General features: G+C 36.5%; 1 protein-coding gene across 1 annotated transcript in view; it reads left to right on the top strand.

Moving 5' to 3' along the window:
- The first annotated feature begins 7,642 nt into the window (after positions 1–7,642).
- Positions 7,643–9,814, top strand: part of LOC135222460 (uncharacterized) — a 128,348-nt gene continuing 126,176 nt past the window's right edge. The window contains exon 1 of the mRNA XM_064260547.1: positions 7,643–7,750. The gene's annotated coding sequence lies outside the window, so the exon portion shown is untranslated. The remainder of the gene's footprint in view (positions 7,751–9,814) is intronic.

The following is a 9,814-nucleotide window of genomic DNA, read 5'->3' as shown; positions in this document are numbered from 1 at the left end:
TATTATTATAGCTATACCATTTGCGAACTTCAGTTATTATTATAGCTATACCACTTTGATTAAATATTACTCAAGTATGTCCAGAATAATAATAATTCGATTTAAGCTCTTGCTGATGATATAACAAATACGCGATAAATCCATAGTGCATCATATAACATTTCAAATCTTGAATGAGTATGTGGTGCTTTCGCCCTGCCTTATATCTCTTTGTATTACGTAAACTGTTTCCCCGATCTTATTTTTACGTTTTTTCCCCCTGGGGTTCAATGATCATCTTGGCTCAGTGACTCAGTTAATATAGATTGAGTATATTTTCTGCAGTGTTGCGAACTCGTGTCTGTTGACATTTTTCACTAGCCTACTAGGCATGTGAATGAGCAAGAATGTTATCTTCGAAAAGAGATTGGAAACTTACCCGACATATCTCTAGGCAAGATAGCACGGTGCAGAAATAAGAGACCGTGGAACGTTAAATAAAGCAACAATGGAAAAGAATACCTTATATGACGATTTTGAATAGAAATGAAGGTTATTCTCCCTTGCAGACCAGAGAGCGACGTTATGTTGATAGAGTGGATCAGCAAGTACTGAACAAGAAATCAATCTATCGGCATAATACTTAATATAGCACCTTGCAGCTGAAGGACCTTTTCTCGCAGTTCTTTCACCGGACTTGTGAAAGAAGGCGCTGAGAGATATAAACCAGAGGAAAACAATGTACTCAAGTGGCATTTGTACAATTTTTACTTTAGTAAAGATTCAGATGGTTCTTGTGAATTCAGATCCGCAAATCATCATCTAAGTCAACTGCACAGACGGATGAGTGCTAATGCCCTTTTTTTTTTTTTTTTTTTTTTGTAAAATAAGTTCATTTACTGAATCAAGAGGCTCAGGCATTGATGATGATGGAACGTCTTCATACGTTGTGTTCATGTAATTCATAATTCATAACAAGCAGGCCTATGAAACCCATCTGGATAGTCTTCCCATCTATGTTCCAAAATTAGTTATCAATTAATGCTGTTACCTACAGTTGAGACATAAAACTAAAGGGGCATCTCCTACGCTGAATCAAACTTATTTCCCTTCCCTGATATTTACTTTAATAATCTTCCACTGTAGGTTTTAGAGGGTTTTAGGCTCCCCTGTTTCCTTCTCTCTGTCACTTTAGACTAGGCACATTTTTCTCTTTTTTTTTCATTACTCTGTGTTTCTTCTTCTTCTTCTTCCTTTATGAAGCTTCAGTTTAGGAAATCTGTGTGACCTTTCCATTTTGCCTCGGCTAGTACTGTTCTTAGAAATATTTCGAGGGTGGGGAAGGTAATCTATCGAGTATGTTGTTTTTAGGAAATCAGAGCTGTTGTAATGGATCCTTTTAGGGAAATTTGCGTCTGATAATGTGACTTGTAAAAGACAATGTAAAACATAAATCCTTTTGAATGTGGTAACGGGTTATAGGCAGTAAAAGCATTAACACACCCTCCCTAAAATTAACTCTCTCTCTCTCTCTCTCTCTCTCTCTCTCTCTCTCTCTCTCTCTCTCTCTCTCTCTCTCTCTCTCTCTCTCTCTCTCTCTCTCTCATGTGAAAAGGAGGAAAACAAATTTTACAAACTTCAAGTCATATATATTATGATAATAAGACGTAACCTGTTGTAATAAGCAACAATGAAATCGGCGCATTACACTTGTGACTACATCGGCGTTTAGTATTGCTTCAACCAAACCTACCATGTTACACTGGTTTACCCTGAAGGGTCGGGGTGTGGTCACAGCTAGCAACCTGCTCTGTCACACACCAAATTAATGTAATAATGGTTTAGGCTTCTGTATTGATATTCTAGTTTCTCATATCATCAAATCCGCACAAGCGATTTTTTTCTTTTTATTTCACCGTTCTTGTTTTTACTCAGAGTCAACACAACACTCCATTTTAACCATCTGCTTACAATAATGAGAAGACTTAAAACATTTCAAATTAAATCTGAGTGACCAAACTAATATGGTTGAATTTACTAAAACATCATATTCAAGCAACGTTCCTGTTCCTAAACACACACAGTTCATAGCCATCCGTTTATGTCTTCTGTTTGTTTACAATGCGCGCTGAGCTGCTGAGCATCATGGGAGAAGTCATTTTTGTTTGTATGGTGTTTTTACGGTGCATGGAACCAGTGGTTATTCAGCAACAGGACCAATGGCTTTACGTGACTTCCGAATCACGTCGAGAGTGAACTTCTATCACAAGAAATACGCATCTCTCGCACCTCAATGGAATGTCCGAGAATCGAACTCGCGGTCACCGAGGTGGTCCGCCAACAGCATACCGACCACGCCACTGAGGCGCTGGGGAGAAGTCATAGCTCAATTTTTCTACCCGTTTCGACAGGACTGTTCGTCTAACCGAGACTATTATCTTGGCTTTGGGTCAAGAAGTGCAAAGCTATGAACATGCCTTTTTAAGCCAAAATGTAAGGCTGAATGCCGTTGAGTCGAAAGTGTAAATATTTGTATAATTGCTTTTCGGATATTAAGTATTTATCTATAATAATTGTAGTTATTTTTCATATATAGTACTTATCGTGAAAGAAATTTAATTCAAGGATAATATGAAAAAATAATAATAATAAATGTGGAGGGGTGATGGGATGGGAACCTACACGAGGTCTCGCTAACTCGCCCATTTATAATTAAACCCTGCTTTGCTGGAATCAGCATTTTTTCACAAATCATATTCTGGGATTTCGTTGCTTTATTAATTGTTTAAGATATAAATTTAGAATGAAAGAGTAAAAAAAAAATTGATGCACAGTAATGACATTTTGTATAAAATTTTCCAAGATATATGTTGATCTTTCGTCTCAAGAATAGTATGCTACACTGCATTTATTTCTTTATAATTTTTAGAAATAAATTTCTGCATCCAGTGAAGCTTGAAAGAGAGAAACTCATCGTCATCGGACACTAACATCAGCGGTTACGCCGTAATCAGCTGCTCAACAAGGCCATTTGGTGATGAAAGCGTAACTGACTTCGTTAATGACAATGTATGCCAATGATGAATCACGACTTAAAACAAATTAAATGCCTACGATATGATGAGAAATTAAAGCATAATGCATTTCTTTAAATATCTGTTTTGTACACGGATTCGATGTACGGTCAAATTTTCACTCTTCTATACATTAACAGTCGTCTGATCGGTCTCCCTAAAAGAACTTTAGCTCCTCTTATCGTTCTCAACTTACTATACAGTCTAGAATTTGTAAATTAAACTTGAAATGTTGCCGTATCGCACCCAGGTTTGTAGTAATTGGTCGCTTCGTTTAAATAAGTTCTTTCTGTGCTTACTTTCCCTGGGCTAGAAGTAGACTCTCGAGGTTACCTTGGAAGACGGAGGCACAGTTGCATCACCGAAGGCAGCCTTCACCAGTGCGTTACGTTGTGGTTGGCAAGGTATATACAATGGATTATGGTTGGAAGAACAGTTTAGTTTTTATATACTTAATAATAATGTAACTTCCCGCATCTGAGACGGTGCTGCGAATGAAACGACATTAACCCCCCAAAATTATTCGTCTTACGTTCCATTTATTTTTCAGGCTTCTTTCTCAAATACGATGACATATAACAACACAAGGTCCACTGACTTAGATTATTTATCCTTTCTGTGCACCGTTTAGCGAAGGGAAGAAAACCAATTGACTAGCCTGGTTTTAATAAAGAACGACTGTACTGAACGAACGTATAAAATGGCATCTGTTATCAAAGGCAAATAATGATAAAAGGCGGTTTCTTTGTGACATCCATTCACAACGATAAGATAAACAAACCAGGTCCAGCATAAAAATTGCATTCATTATTGTTATGAAGGAGCGGGCCGATCCTGCTATACAGGGGATTAATAAGGTCAAAAGAAGATTGTCATGAAGAATCTATCATAATTATAAAAAAGTTAATATTTTTTGTTTTGTCAAGGGAAATTGAGTATTTGGGAAAGAACTTGTACGAAGATTTATATCAGCCTATTGTCTGATAAGATGAAAAGTCGCTTGAAGTCTGCCACGAAAATGCAAAGAATAAGGAAAGAATGGTATACCTTCCTATAAGATAAAGTAAGAAATAATGATTTGATTCAAGTTCACAGTTAGTCAGAGAACAACGAGGCGCGTGATATTCTTACAGTGATAACTCCGGGCAAACAAAGTTTGCTATAGGCCAAGAATTCTTTTGTAAACGCCGAAATGATTTTGCAAGGCGTCTGAAAAGTGGCTTGCGAAAGAAGTATTGCAGTACAACGTCGAATCCTTGGAAATGTAAACACACAATGCTTTACGTCATAATCTTGGAACTTAACATGGACGCCTGCCGAATACTACCCGTTTCTCACAACGCCAATCCTAAACTGTTTTTCACCAAGATATTAAGAGGATTACCTTGACGGTTTAAAAAAAAAAAAAAAAAAAAACTACCGGCGTTGACAATTAGTCTTACACAAGGCTACTTTCCCTTTCCATGATTCCGTGAGTGAACCAATGCTGCTTTCTTGTTGCACTGTTAAATACACACACACACACCACACACACACACACACACACACACACACACACACACACACACACACACACACACACACATATAATATATATATATATATATATATATATATATATATATATATATATATATATAAATGTTTTGAAAATCTCAGTCTCAGTAGGAAAAGAAGAGCGCAGGTTAGGTACCACAACATTTCATTTGCGACGCGGTTCGTTGTTTCTTCATAACAAGCCTAAAATAGACCTGACAGTATTTTAGTAGTTAAAAGATTACACTATCATTATTGGATGACAAAAGTGAGAAAAAGTAGCAACAATAAAATAAATGATAAAACCTTTAAAGAGAATTACAATAGAATATTATAAATAAATTGGTGGGAAGACAAAGATAGAAAGTTTACACTATGGATGAAGTATTGATCGATTTATATTAAAAGCAAGGGAGTAGATGAATTGTCAAGGTTAAGATCTGGTTTCCTAAAAAAATAAATATTTCTATGAACTCAGAGATTCTCTGTAATGATTCTTCTCCCAAAGTACCAAGAACACTAAAATTTTCTAATCTCCTACCTGTATTACGTTCCTCTATTTGTTGTAAAATCGGCGATCTGGTTGGCTTGGCCAGCAAGCAACCAGTACGAGGAGAAATGTCATAATTTCGGAAGATCTTATCTGGGACTGACCGCTTTGACAGGCCAATAAAGCTTGTAAATATACGTAGTAGGTGATGCCAGAGAAAAAGGTCTGAAGGTAGTTTATCCTTAAGATTTAATTATTAAAATATTGCAATATCTCTTTTGGCTTGAAAATGTTGTATATAACTTATCTTACAATTCTGAGTGGTCGGTGCCTCCACTGCTTCTAAGTTCACTCACTTCGTCGCCAGTGTTCACCTGTAATTGTCCTTACTGTAGTATAGTCACGCTTAACAGTAATTTCGAGCAACAGCTGGCTGGTGCAACTTGCGGCTATAATGAGTTACGCTCTTCAAAGAACTGCAGTTCATCAACTCCCAGATCTCTGCACTTGCAGGTGAGTAGTCGTTTACAGTCAGCGATGAAACAAATCACAATTTTACCTTACATTTCCGGCGCACTCCAACATTTCGACAAGAAAACCATAAATGAACTACAAACAGTAGTCTATCAAATATTATAACCAATTCTGAAAGCACCAAGTTATACAGGAAGTTGTGCGTTAAGATCCGAAATAGGGACCCCTTCCTGCCAATCAAGAGATATGAAGAATAAACTATTCTGTCTGAAACATACACTTGAGAGTGGGGGAAATAGGCTCCTATACGAGATAACCATGGATCAATACGAAAACCCCTTGGATTCTGCAAGTAAAACAGTAAATGAAAGAATTAAACATCGCTTAAAGGTAAGCATTTAAAAGAAATAAAAAATATCTGGGACATACAAGAATGGCAGAGAGAAATGAATGACAAAACAACATTAAAAAGCTACAGAAAATTTAAAGAAAACACAAGAGAAGAAATCTGGTATTGTTAACACAGAAAACAATGAGGATCGGTAGGGCTAGACTTGGCACGCTAGAATTAAATGGTAGGAACAGGCTAAAAAAAATAATAAAAAATTTCTCACTATACTTCCCAGCATATAATGAGAAAATAAAGAGGAATTGATAGCTACTACACTTTTATTTACGGATCTGGTGAAGGGGGAAATTAAAAAGGAAAGAATATGTAAAAGGATTATGGTATTACAGAGACAAAAAACAAACTAACACAAAGGTGGAATAAAACGAGCAAGGGAGCCGTCTCAAAGTCAATTATCGCATACTACTACTAGCACACCAGGCCTACTCTGCTCGTCGAGCTAGTGGACACTGGAAAGTGTTGTAATAAGATTAACACACAAGACAGTAATTCCTTTTTTTTTTACGACGAATGTATAATCCATCCTCTTATCTACCACAATTTTAGCTTGTTATCCCATATTTCGATGTTCACGTCACCTACTTTTCTAATTTTGAATGTTTGCGTCCATTCCAAGACCACTAAACTTCCGGTAAAAAAAAAAAAAAACAATACAACTACCTAGCACTTAAAATAATTATTTGTAAACAAACAAGTTGGACCCTTTAAATCTCATGCCTTTGTCAAACTCAAACACTCTCGTAAATCTTAGTATTATTACTGAAAATTAACGTTATGACTTTCTGTCTTTTAATCATGAACTTAGTTTTAAGTTCCCATCGATGACAGCGTCTTTCGTTGTCCGTGAGTTATTGTTGTGCAATGTAGCTATAACAACCAGCGATTGGGAAGTTAACATGAATCATAACACTTATTGCTAGCCTTACACACACAGTTTGTGTAGCAGATTTTATGGTCTCTACTGTTATTTTCCGATCTTTTATCCTTATTAACTTCTTGGATAAGAAAAAATTTCGGCGTTGCCTTCTGCAATCTCAAGCTTCACAGTTCCTTGCTCCGTACACAACACAGTTGATGGCACATTATAATGCTAGAACGGCTAGTTATAGAGCTTTATATAACTTTTTTAAAAGCCGCCCCATAAAAAAAAAAATGCGTAAAATCCAAACTTAGCTTTTAGTTTCTTGTAAAAGAAACTATTGAGATGGCTCTGTCCTTATGCCCCCAGATCTTGAAAACTACTGAGGCTAGAAGGCTGCAAATTGGTATCATGGTATGTTGATCACCCATTCTTCGATCATCAAGCACCCCAATAACCAATTTTCAGCCCTCTTGCCTCAGTACTTTTTTTACGGTTAAAATTAGCATAATCGCGCACCTGGCAACGATATAAGACAGGTCATCACCAGGCCGTAGTTTAGATTTCACGGGCAGTGGCTCACACAGCCATTGTCTTTTATTGACCTTGCCATACGGCATTATAACGAGACCACCGAGAGATAGATCAATTTTCGGTGGTCATGATTATACGCTGTATACAGAAAACTCGATACGCCGAAGGAACTTTGACACATATTTTACTTGTTTTTTGTTTTTTTATGTTCAACATATTATCATTCCTTTTATCTGTCAACATTAATTTCACTTGTTTCTCAAAATTCCTTTCGCTTCTAATAGAATGATTAAAAAACGTCTGCTAGCTAGCTGGCCTAAAGCTGTACATCATTCTTCTTCTTTGACCTGTCGTTTCCTCCATTTGGCATTTAATACTCTTACCCTTCTGTTAAGGTAATATTTTAATATCAACGCCACTCGCTGGAAACATGGCTTTATTAGCATCGTCCGCCTATATCCCCAGTTCTCCTAGTCTGTTATTTTTTGTATTTCGTTTAAAATTACACGAGCTTTTGTAGCTGCGTAACTACTACTACTACTAGGCTAGGCTATAGGTGGTCTACACGAGTTGGGTTACTTATGACCATTGACTAATTTCTACCTTGCGTTCTTTATTTCCTCCGAGTTGACTCCATAATTACTCTTCCCTTTGTTTATTTATGAGTTATTGCACCCCATGTCTCATAGCACAGGCTAGTGCACTGTACTACCTACTAGGTACCTACTTAATTTCTGTAGAAACGTAGACTTGCAACGTAGGTAGTAAGCACCTAGGCTAGGAGTCTCCGTACCTTAGTAGTAGGTTACTACTTAATTACTACCTAGTTAGTTGACGGAATAGCTACCCCAGCCTCTGAGTAGTCAACTTACTGACATCCATAAACGCTAAAATTCGTGTCAACATGCTAGGTACTTAGTGTACTGTGTTAAAGTAGATCAACCAGCATATGCAGTGTTCTTCTACCACCTAGGCTAGCTAATTAGCTAACTAGAATAACCTGCTAGGTAGGATAGCTAGTATTTTGGTAGCTTAGGTATTTAGAAGGTAGATCTACCATCAAGAATTTGCTGTAATTTTTTTGTCGGTCGATTGTAGGTACTAGTAGTAGGTAGTTGCCGAATGTGTAGCTAGGCAGTACCTACCTATAGTTACCTAGTACTACTACCTATAACCTCAGAACTGATACTTCTAGTATGTCAGTATGGCCCTAGCTACTAGGTAATTCAAGGCAATAACTCCGCATGGACTGCACGGAACATTCCCGTGAATGTGATAGCCACTAGAGATTGAGCCGTCCAGTGTATTTCGCAGTGTTTAGTACTAGGCCCAGTCCCAGTCCGCGGAGTTATTAGTAGGTAGCTAGATTTACTTTAAAAAGTGGTATCCTTTACTGGAGAGTCTGGAGGTGCAGAGCCCTCTGCTAAGTAGCACGGCTTACTAAGTTAGGTTAGGTAATAGCCCAATACGTAGTTCCTTTTATTACTATAGGTTTCCGGCATTCCCTTCTTGAACATATGGCTCCCTAATGATTTGCCCATGCGTGGAATCATTCCATAACAACAACATGGCAGGCTGGTCTTTCCTCCATCATATAAAAATAGGTAGCCTATATCAGTTCTGAGGTTAATTACAGTCGACTGCTAAATCATAATGGTCAATTCTTGATAAGCAACCAAAACACTACCTATAGTAGGTACAGAAAGTCAATTTCTGGATCATGTCAAGATTAGCAAACACAATTTTTCAAGACCATCTACTACATACCACTTTGGTTTACCTACCTACTATATATTTACTATATACAGACAGTCCCCGGCTTAAGACGGGGTTCTGTTCTTGAGACGTGGCCTAAGCCAAAAATCGTCATAAGCCGGAAAATGATAAAAAATCATAAGAAAACCTTACTTTTAATGATTTGGGTGTAATAAAAACTATGTAAACTACCTTGGAATTAATTCATTTTCATATATGTTAACCAAAGAGGAATTTTTTAGTTGATAAGAAATGGGCCGATGAATGTCATATCGACTAAAAAATTCCCCTTCAGTTAACATATATGAAAATATATTAATCCCAAATTAGAGCGAATTATAAATGACAGTAGCTTAATGCGTGGATATATAAATTACGTATATCTTTATATATATATATATATATATATATATATATATATATATATATATATATATATATATATATATATATATATATATATATATATATAGTAGTTATAGTTATAAATACATATATGTATATATATAAATCAAAGTTATATAATATCTTGAAAAATAGTGTGTTCGCTAATCTTGACACGATCCTAATTTCTAAGGTAGTATACCCCATGCGGAGCAACCCCATAGTTTTACCTTAGGTCTAATTATATAAATACCCATTGCTTTGTCTTATCATGTATATACCTAGTAGTTTATTGTAAAAATTCATCAGTTATTTGGGTT

Source organism: Macrobrachium nipponense, chromosome 3 (genome assembly GCF_015104395.2).
Source record: "Macrobrachium nipponense isolate FS-2020 chromosome 3, ASM1510439v2, whole genome shotgun sequence".
NCBI classification, from domain to species: Eukaryota; Metazoa; Arthropoda; class Malacostraca; order Decapoda; family Palaemonidae; genus Macrobrachium; species Macrobrachium nipponense.
The sequence above is the reverse complement of the archived record's forward strand: the minus strand, read 5'-3'. Positions and strand labels throughout refer to the sequence as shown.